The following is an 8,946-nucleotide window of genomic DNA, read 5'->3' as shown; positions in this document are numbered from 1 at the left end:
GGGTGAATTTCGGAAGAGATTCAATTTCCGTTTTCAGAAGCGCTGTATGTCGAGCGACCTCACCTAGATTTGGCGTGTGACATTTTTAGCGGCAATCATTGGTCGATTTTCTAGCGTTGCCATTCGGGGAGTTGTAATGGGGCTTTTTTTGTCGCCGTGTAAGAGAAATTAAATCCTATTATAGCCATTTTTAAAATTATTTACACGGCACTATAAATCAACTTCAATAGAAACATTGTTTGATTTAGAACTATATTAACGTACATACATACATATTCTTTTTTTCTCTGAATTAAGCCATAGAGCTTCAATCATTGCTCTTCTCTATTTGTAGTCAGATATTGTACCTCTGTCCATGTCTTCCCCATTGTTTTCAATACATTTACAATCATCCTGAGCCAAGTATTTTCAGGTCTTCCTCTTTTTCCTCTGCTTTGAGAATTCCAATCAAAAAATTTTTTTACTTTAAATTTTCCAAGTTTACGTAGAACATGGTCAATCAATTTCCATTTACAGTTTTTCTTTTTTAATTTCCAGACCAATAGGTTTCTGTTTTGCTTTTCTTAGGATTTCTGAATGACAATTTTAATGAAACCACTTCAACAGTTGTCAATAAATACTTGAAGATTTTTCATGTTGTTTTTATTGCAGTGGCATGTCTCAGACTCCTATGGTAAGATAGATTTAACATTAGTATTGAAAATTCTATTTTTTTTATTGAATTTGTTTTGTTTTTGTTTTTCTAGAGTTTATAGAGAATCGCGTAACTACTTCGGGCTTTGTTGATTCTGTTTAGTAAATCTTTATCAGCCTTTGTTGTTTATTATACTTCCAAAATACGTAAAACTGCTTACTTCCCCTAGTTAATTATTTTCTTAGAATATTTACTTGATGGTTTAGGATTAAATTTCAAAATTTTAGTTTTATTTTGGTTGATAATAAGCCCTATTTTCTTTACCCCTATGCTTAAAATGTTTGTTTACATGTTTTGATGGGTGTTGGTCAGTAAACATAAGTCATCTGCTAAATCAAGATCAGAAAGATATTCAGCAAGATACCATCTTATATAGTTCATTCACCAGGAGTTGGCACTTGGCTTTACCTCCTCAGACGAAGAGTTCGTTTCAGCACAGGAGTAAGAAGAGAAACGTCTCCACTCTTGAAATTGAGACAACCCTTAATGCACGCCAACCGCAAACAGTGAATTATTTTTCAGTCACTAACTTCTTTATCATCTGCTATTATACATTTCGTTACTCTGGCTAATTAAATATATTACAGCTAAAGGTCTGAAAAAGGACATACCATTCACTCAAAGGAGAGGAAAAAAATAGCGAAATAATATCGTCGGTTACCACATGATGAAGGCGGAGCCAAGTGCCAACTCCTATTGAACAAGCTATACCCCTTTTATTCTCTGATATTCTCTTCATGTTCCTTGTCAAGAAACATATTAAGGTTTCATCAAATGCATATTTTATTATAGTTCAAGATATCGATGATACGATTTATCTAAGTTATTTATCTTCAATCAATTTATCTAAGTGTGTACGTACTTTACTTTTTGAACCTAAATAAAAGTAATTAATTAAACAGAGCAATTTGATTTGAAACCAGATTCACTAGTTACGAAGCAGGAAAACTTAAATATTTTGGACTCAAAGATTACAGGCAGCCACCAACTCCACAAATAGAAGTAGCAAGTTTTGTTTCAATGCTATTAAATTGTACAAAAACTGTAATTTGTAGGGAGATTGCAGATTTGAAATAGTGACATGGAAATATCTCAGATAGGTTCGAAATCTCACGCAACAAAAAGCAAAAGAAAAAAATATTCTTCAGTGTCATTGATGTATGAAGTAAAGCATATCACAATCTTAACTCAAAAAAATAAAATTGTTCAAAAATAACAGTCAGCATGATCTTAACTCTTCAATAATTAATTATGTACATTGAGCAAAAATAAAATAGAAATTTAAATAAAAAAAGGATTGTTCTAAATAACTTTTGATTTAATGATGGAATTTTCATGAACTATGACTCATTCTTAATAATTTTTTTCCACGGTTGTGATTTCTGACTCCTAAAATGTAAAAGGTAGGCAGAATCATGTAAATATGATCAAAATAGTTTGGCTTAAAAAATTGGCTTAAGCAATTTTAAAACTAATTTGTGTAGTAAAATATTCAAAAATCTTGTTTTTTCACAATTAGTTAGGATCAAAAAAATTTGCAATAATGTTGAAAGTTTTCGGGAAGCTGTGGATAATTTTTTAAATAATTTGAGTAAACATGATTTTCCTTTTAATTTTTGTAATGTAAATTTTGTAATTAAAAAAATTATTGATGGTTTCTAAGTTTTTATTTAATTTTTTCTTTTAACAGGGCGCAATTCTAGTCTTAACTGAGCAGCCCCAGTTAAGCATTCTATTAATTTGTCTACGTATTTCTTTCTCCTGACCTTTTCCATTTCATTTTAAACTTCTTCTGCGTATTATAATAGGGGTCGTTGGTTTTTCACTTTTTAGTGTTTTCTTTTCTTCTACTTGCTTTTGAAGTTGATGCTTGACCTGTGACTAAGTGAGTTTTTATTTTTCTGATGATTTTGATTGAGTTTCTTTTCTTAATTTGTTAATTATTTTGAATGTATCTTGTTTATCCTGGACCTCTATACAAAACCATCGGGGTACTGAGGGAGATATTTTAAGCATTTGCTTCTCCCTCAAATAGAAATGGTTTTGTTTTTAATGGCTACCGAGGCCGGTACCCCCTGAAGACGTCGGCTTCGGTGGTCATATTTTTATTTTTATTTCATTCGTTTCTTGTATTAATACTTTTTTCTGAAATTTCTGCTGCTTCTTAGCGCGTTTTTTTCAAAGAGGTTTTATCCTTTTCGAATTTAATTATTTGTTTTCTTACAGTATTGGCTTAAAAAAGTTATTCATGGTAATACTTACGTCATAATTACGTAATACTCAGTTCCTCTTTCTTTGCTCACCGTACATGATTTTCGTTTAATATAAGCAATATTTGTTTGAATTAGTAGTGCACATAAGTTTAATGTTTTTTTTTTTTAAATTCGAAAAATGTGTAACTAAAAAGCCGAAATATTTTTTTACATATGTATAATTTGATTTTTACTTGTTATTCTTTTATTGTATGTTTTCTATTATATACTTATGCAGTCTTTATAAATATATAATGAGCTATAGATATTTTAAAATATGTACAAATCTGTGAAGCTTTGAAAATATTTAAAAAGCAATTTTGATATCAAGAAGTGTTAATACTAAGTTATGAGTGAAATGATAACTAAATATTTATTATAATGATGAATGTAACGTAAATATGTATTTAGAATTTTTAAATGGTTCATTTCAGAGAATACATATCAATAAAGAACAAGTACAATTTAATCTTATTCCCCGAAATTAATATAAAGTATTCAATGAGCTAATATTCAAATATTTACTAAGTTATTAAAATTTGGTTTGAAAATTAATTTATTTTATATTTAGAGAATACTTAAATTATAAAGATTTCCAGCACTTAAATATCCCGTAGAGCACAAAATACCTTTTTAATTTCCTTCTCAGATTTTTATTTTGCTTCTTCATAAAAGGTTCTGGCTTGTTATATTAAATATTTCTTGAATGTAATTTAAAACCAGTCACCGTAAATCGATCCAGTCTTCGAAACGTATCCACTCGTAATTTCGCTGTGTTAAGGAGCTGCTGCTCCCCTGTTTTGGATGCTGTACTGACACTCTCAGAAATAAAGCTCTCTCGTTTGACGATTTAGCGATCCTTGAGCCATATATTTCGTTAATTTTGGGAATTATTTCGTCACGAAATCATGTGATATATGACGAAATGGGAACTATCAAACGTATGATGAAAATGTTTCTTCAACTCGAAACCACAACGTTGTGCATATCTTGAGATTGTTTACTAGAGATTGTTTACTAGAATATCGAAACTAGGAGGAAGACTAGTCAATCGAAAATAAGTCGACTGGTCTGTACGATGGTCAAGAAGTTGGCCTCGTACCAGGAAGAACTCGGGTTCGATTTACTTTTCGGACATGGGTTTAATTCATCTCTATGTTTTATTTTTCTTTCGTAAGTCATTAAGGTGACACTGACTCAGCTAAATGTTGCCCGCGTAAAATAATTGTTAGAAAAGTTAGGCATACATTATACACTAAGCACAACGCGACCGTATTTTTTGTGAATAAAATATTTGGACGAATTATTGCTATACTATTGATGAAATTTGTTTCTTCGAAGAATAGTTATTTTGCCACTTTGACGAAATGTTCGCTCGGAACATATACCACGAAACGGTTTCGTCAAAAACATCGAAAATATCGTGAAATTTGAGTATTAGTTTCTGACAGTGCAATGTAACTTTTTATTTCGCTGCGCATAAACTATAAAACCTGCGAACTTGAAGTTAGGAAGTTGTAAAAAAAATTGTTGGATGCAATAAAAAAATTAGCAATCGGAGATAGATCAACTGCTGAACTTTTATTAAAAAATAAAATATGGCATGCTGTGCAGCCCGCTGAATTGCTACTACAGAGGTAAAATTTGGTGTGCTTGTAGGGATTTAAATTTTATCGACTATGCCAACAGTCATCTTTTGAAAGGTACCTCGAGATAGAATCAAGTTAACATGTCTTTATGTACTAGTGAATTGGTATTCAATATTTATAGTGGTAGTTACGCCACATGCCTAAAGAGAAATTTTTATTTATGAGCTTAACACGAATTATTATTTTTTTAAATTCTCATTTAAAGGCAAGCTGTTGCAATTTTAACTGCTTTTTTCCGAGTTTTTTCTCACATTTTTTTTTGTTCTGTGACTATTTACCTTACTGTTGTAGAAAAATTTAACTATTTCTCTATTAGATTTTTATAAGTTCGTATCTGAGATGATAGCGGAAGAAATGAATAAAAATAAATAATACATAAGAGTGAGATCCCATGCAGCCATTTGCAAACCTAAACTTTTATTCTGACATTTTTAAAAGTATAAAGAATGAAAATTGGACCTTGCACTTTAAGAAGAAAAGTATAACTGATATCCAATAGGAGCCTTAATATCCACCAGCGTGACCTATGACGTCAGCGCCAGCTGATCGCTTATAAGCAAAATAGCGTGTTAAAGTTTAGCTAAGTTTCCCCACATAAATTAGAATATTAATTAACGTGAAGTTACTTAAATACATCACACATCGAATTTCTTGAAATATAATACTTTCTAACTTGCATATTTAATTTAACTTAGACTTATTATTTGTTGATGTACTTTATTGTAACCGTGAGATATTTTCGTTTTGTGTACCTGGCAACTTCAATGCATAGTTTATTAGTTTATGGCTTCATTAGAGCCCCTGAATTAGACAGGCTGACTTATCAATTATTTTGGAGCAAAAGCTTTTCCTCCAATAATGAAGATCTGCAAGATTTGGCAACTTATCGCAAAAAGCGACGTTAACCTCAACTATAGGATAATTGGTAAAGAAAAGCGTGCAATAATTAACACTAGGACGCTTCGCCCCCTGCTCGCTGGCACTCGCCAACCCCCGGAACTGCTTTCGCAGTTCATTTCGGATTGCTTCGCAATCCGATGCTCGCTTTGCTCGCTCATTGGATACGTTCTTAACGTCTAGCTTTTGTATACTTTTTTGAACACTGAAGTTCCGAAAACTTTTCACTGTAGAAAATTCTTAACCTGTGCATTTCAATATTAATTTGAAATTGCAAACAGTTCACATATTTTTCTTAATCACACTATTCTAAATTTCAGTTGTTGCGAAAAGTAACTGTTGTAAGTTTTGTTTTAAAGTCTTTCCCACCAGAGGGCTAAAACCATGTGTTGTAAAACAATATGAAATAGTACTGAACGCCTGATGTAAAATATCGGTTCGATGAAGATAATTTTGTGAGAATTTTTTTGATAATTCGGTGAGAATTCACCCGATTAGAAATATGATGCTCACTACGTGCTCTTGCGCGCCGAAGCTTATCAATTAAAACGTATTAGCGTTATATATAACATGGATTAGCCATATGATGCTCACTACGTGCTCTTGCGCGCCGAATCCAATCAATTAAAAATGAAAACTGTTGACAGCGCGAGAAAAGAAATATCATCGGTTTTATTGATGCATACGTACGTATTAGCGTTTTATATAATACTAGGAGGCTTCGCCCCTTGCTCGCTGGCGCTCGCCAACCCTCGGAACTGCTTTCGCAGTTCATTTCGGATTGCTTTGCAATCCGATGCTCGCTTTGCTCGCTCATTGGATACGTTCTTAACGTCTAGCTTTTGTATACTTTTTTGAACACTGAAGTTCCGAAAACTTTTCACTGTAGAAAATTCTTAACCTGTGCATTTCAATATAAATTTGAAATTGCAAACAGTTCACATATTTTTCGTAATCACACTATTCTAAATTTCAGTTGTTGAGAAAAGTAACTGCTGTAAGTTTTGTTTTAAAGTCTTTCCCACCAGAGGGCTAAAACCATGTGTTGTAAAACAATATGAAATAGTACTGAACGCCTGATGTAAAGCATCAGTTTCGATGAAGATGATTTTGTGAGAATTTTTTTGATAATTCGGTGAGAATTCACCCGATTAGAAATATGATGCTCACTACGTGTTCTTGCGCGCCGAAGCCGATCAATTAAAACGCATTAGCGTTTTATATAATATAGATTAGCCATATGATGCTCACTACGTGCTCTTGCGCGCCGAAGCCTATCAATTAAAAATGAAAACTGTTGCCAACGCGAGAAAAGAAATATCATCGGTTTTATTGATGCATACGTACGTATTAGCGTTTTATATAATACTAGGAGGCTCCACCCCCTGCTCGCTAACTCTCGCCAACCCCCGAGAATTGCTACGCAATCCTATGTGGTTCACGCCGTGAACCATGGCTCGCTGCGCTCGCTCGCCAATGAACACAATGTTCTAGCACAAAGACATAATATATTATCATCAAAGACATAGTATTTTATCATCAAAGACATAGTATTGTACTTATGTAGATGAATTCTACCAATGTTCTTATTGGCTTTTAAAAAAGTATATTAGCTATTTAGATTGTACATGGTGAAAAAATAAAAACATTAGCTAAATAAGAAACATATTAGCAAAATAAATTATCAAATATTGCTTCACTAATATTCTGCATTTTAAAGCGTGAAAATTCAATGCATAAATAAACGCGAAATATAAAAAATTCAATGCATTAAATACAAACACTTAAACGTTTTTTAGACGTTTAGGTAGCTCCCAGTAGAAAAATATCAATTCAACAGCGGCCTTTTAAAGCATTTTCACTTCAATTAATTAATTAATTCCTAATTGAGTTTAAATTAAATATTGTCATGTTTTTAGTGCATGAATCTGAATTGAACAACATGATAATGCTCACTCTGGTTATTGATATCTGGTTGCTGACTACGTGCTCTTGCGCGCCGAATCCAATCAATTAAAAATGAAAACTGTTGCCAGCGCGAAAAAAGAAATATCATCGGTTTTATTGATACATACGTACGTATTAGCGTTTTATATAATATAGATAGATTGTTTTTCGGAAGAAAAAAACTTTTGTGCTTATACAAATTCACTGGAAATTTTATGAGCGATTTAAAGTTTTAAATAAAAAAAACTGTGCATGCGCTATATGCCACTAACATAATTTTTTTTATAAATGATTTCAAAGTAAATTTGGTACTAAATTTTATATTTCAGTTAGATCTGAGTTTTTTAAATTTCTTTTCAGTTTTTTTTTAACAAAATTAAAATGGAAAAAAAACGTGTTTTGACCTAAAATATTTTTAAGTATGTTTTTAGAATCAAAATAATTAAATTTCTCATGTAATATTATGAATGTAAATGTCTACAATCGTGAGAAGCAAGAAATTTTGTTTCAAAATCAAGAATTGATTTAAAATTAGTGTTTTTAATTGAGACATTGAATTTTTATCAAAAGATTTAAGAACAAGTCCAATTAAGATTTTTTGCCATTATTATTATATAAATAGGATTAGTAGAATAAATAGAAACTTGAGTTTTATGGGGAGGAGAAAAAACAACGCATGATAAATTTTTAAATAATTTATTTAAATAAGCATCTTATTTCAAAACATTTATTTATTTGAAACATTAGAAATTGTTGAAATAACGTCAATTCTTAATTTACTGTTTCCATCTTTTTTATTTATTTCTCGTTGAGATTCTTCAAAATAAACCTGCAAAAATATTTAGAATACTTTTCTTTATTTTCATACTTAAATTAAATCGCATTAAAAGAAATAAGGGTTTAAAATTTACAAACATACTCCTGCGAAATTTTCTAACACAGAAACTAATTATTTCAGCAATTTAAGACAAGAATATAAAACAAGATAAAAAAAACATTGATGACCCAAAAACATATGAAAGATCGCATATTGAATGGTTTCTCATTATAAATGAAAACCGTTTGAATTTTAGGAGATAAATTACCATAAATAACTAAAATAAATAACATAAATAATATAAATAAATAAATAACATAAATAATATAAATAAATAAATAACATAAATAATATAAATAAATAAATAACATAAATAATATAAATAAATAAATAACATAAATAATATAAATAACATAAATAATATAAATAAATAAATAGCATAAATAAATAAATCTAATAAATTATAAATAAATGAGTATTTATCTCATATAAGCGAGGTCCACTTCCAGGCTGCCAGTTGTATCTTTGGTAATTTATTATCCATTACGTCTTTCTTTTCACATTTGAAGGAAATTTGAACATGCGAAACCCTTTTTTTGAACTGTTTACGCAATTTAATGCAGCACAACCACCCATATCAATAATTTTTGGTATCCAAATAGTCTTTAAACTTTCACGCTAATACTAACA

The 8,946-nt window shown here is 30.7% G+C and overlaps 1 protein-coding gene across 2 annotated transcripts in view; it reads left to right on the top strand.

Annotated features, from left to right (window-relative positions):
* The first annotated feature begins 388 nt into the window (after nucleotides 1-388).
* Nucleotides 389-8,946, top strand: part of LOC107450262 (uncharacterized) — a 111,508-nt gene continuing 102,950 nt past the window's right edge. Inside the window, exon 1 of one of the 2 annotated variants that reach the window (XM_087163699.1) lies at nucleotides 389-673. The gene's annotated coding sequence lies outside the window, so the exon portion shown is untranslated. The remainder of the gene's footprint in view (nucleotides 674-8,946) is intronic. The other variant, XM_087163736.1, reaches the window with a different exon arrangement.

This window comes from Parasteatoda tepidariorum, chromosome 1 (genome assembly GCF_982258835.1).
Source record: "Parasteatoda tepidariorum strain Cologne lab strain chromosome 1, Ptep-v5.0, whole genome shotgun sequence".
Taxonomy (NCBI): domain Eukaryota; kingdom Metazoa; phylum Arthropoda; class Arachnida; order Araneae; family Theridiidae; genus Parasteatoda; species Parasteatoda tepidariorum.
This window is presented reverse-complemented; position numbering and strand designations above follow the sequence as displayed.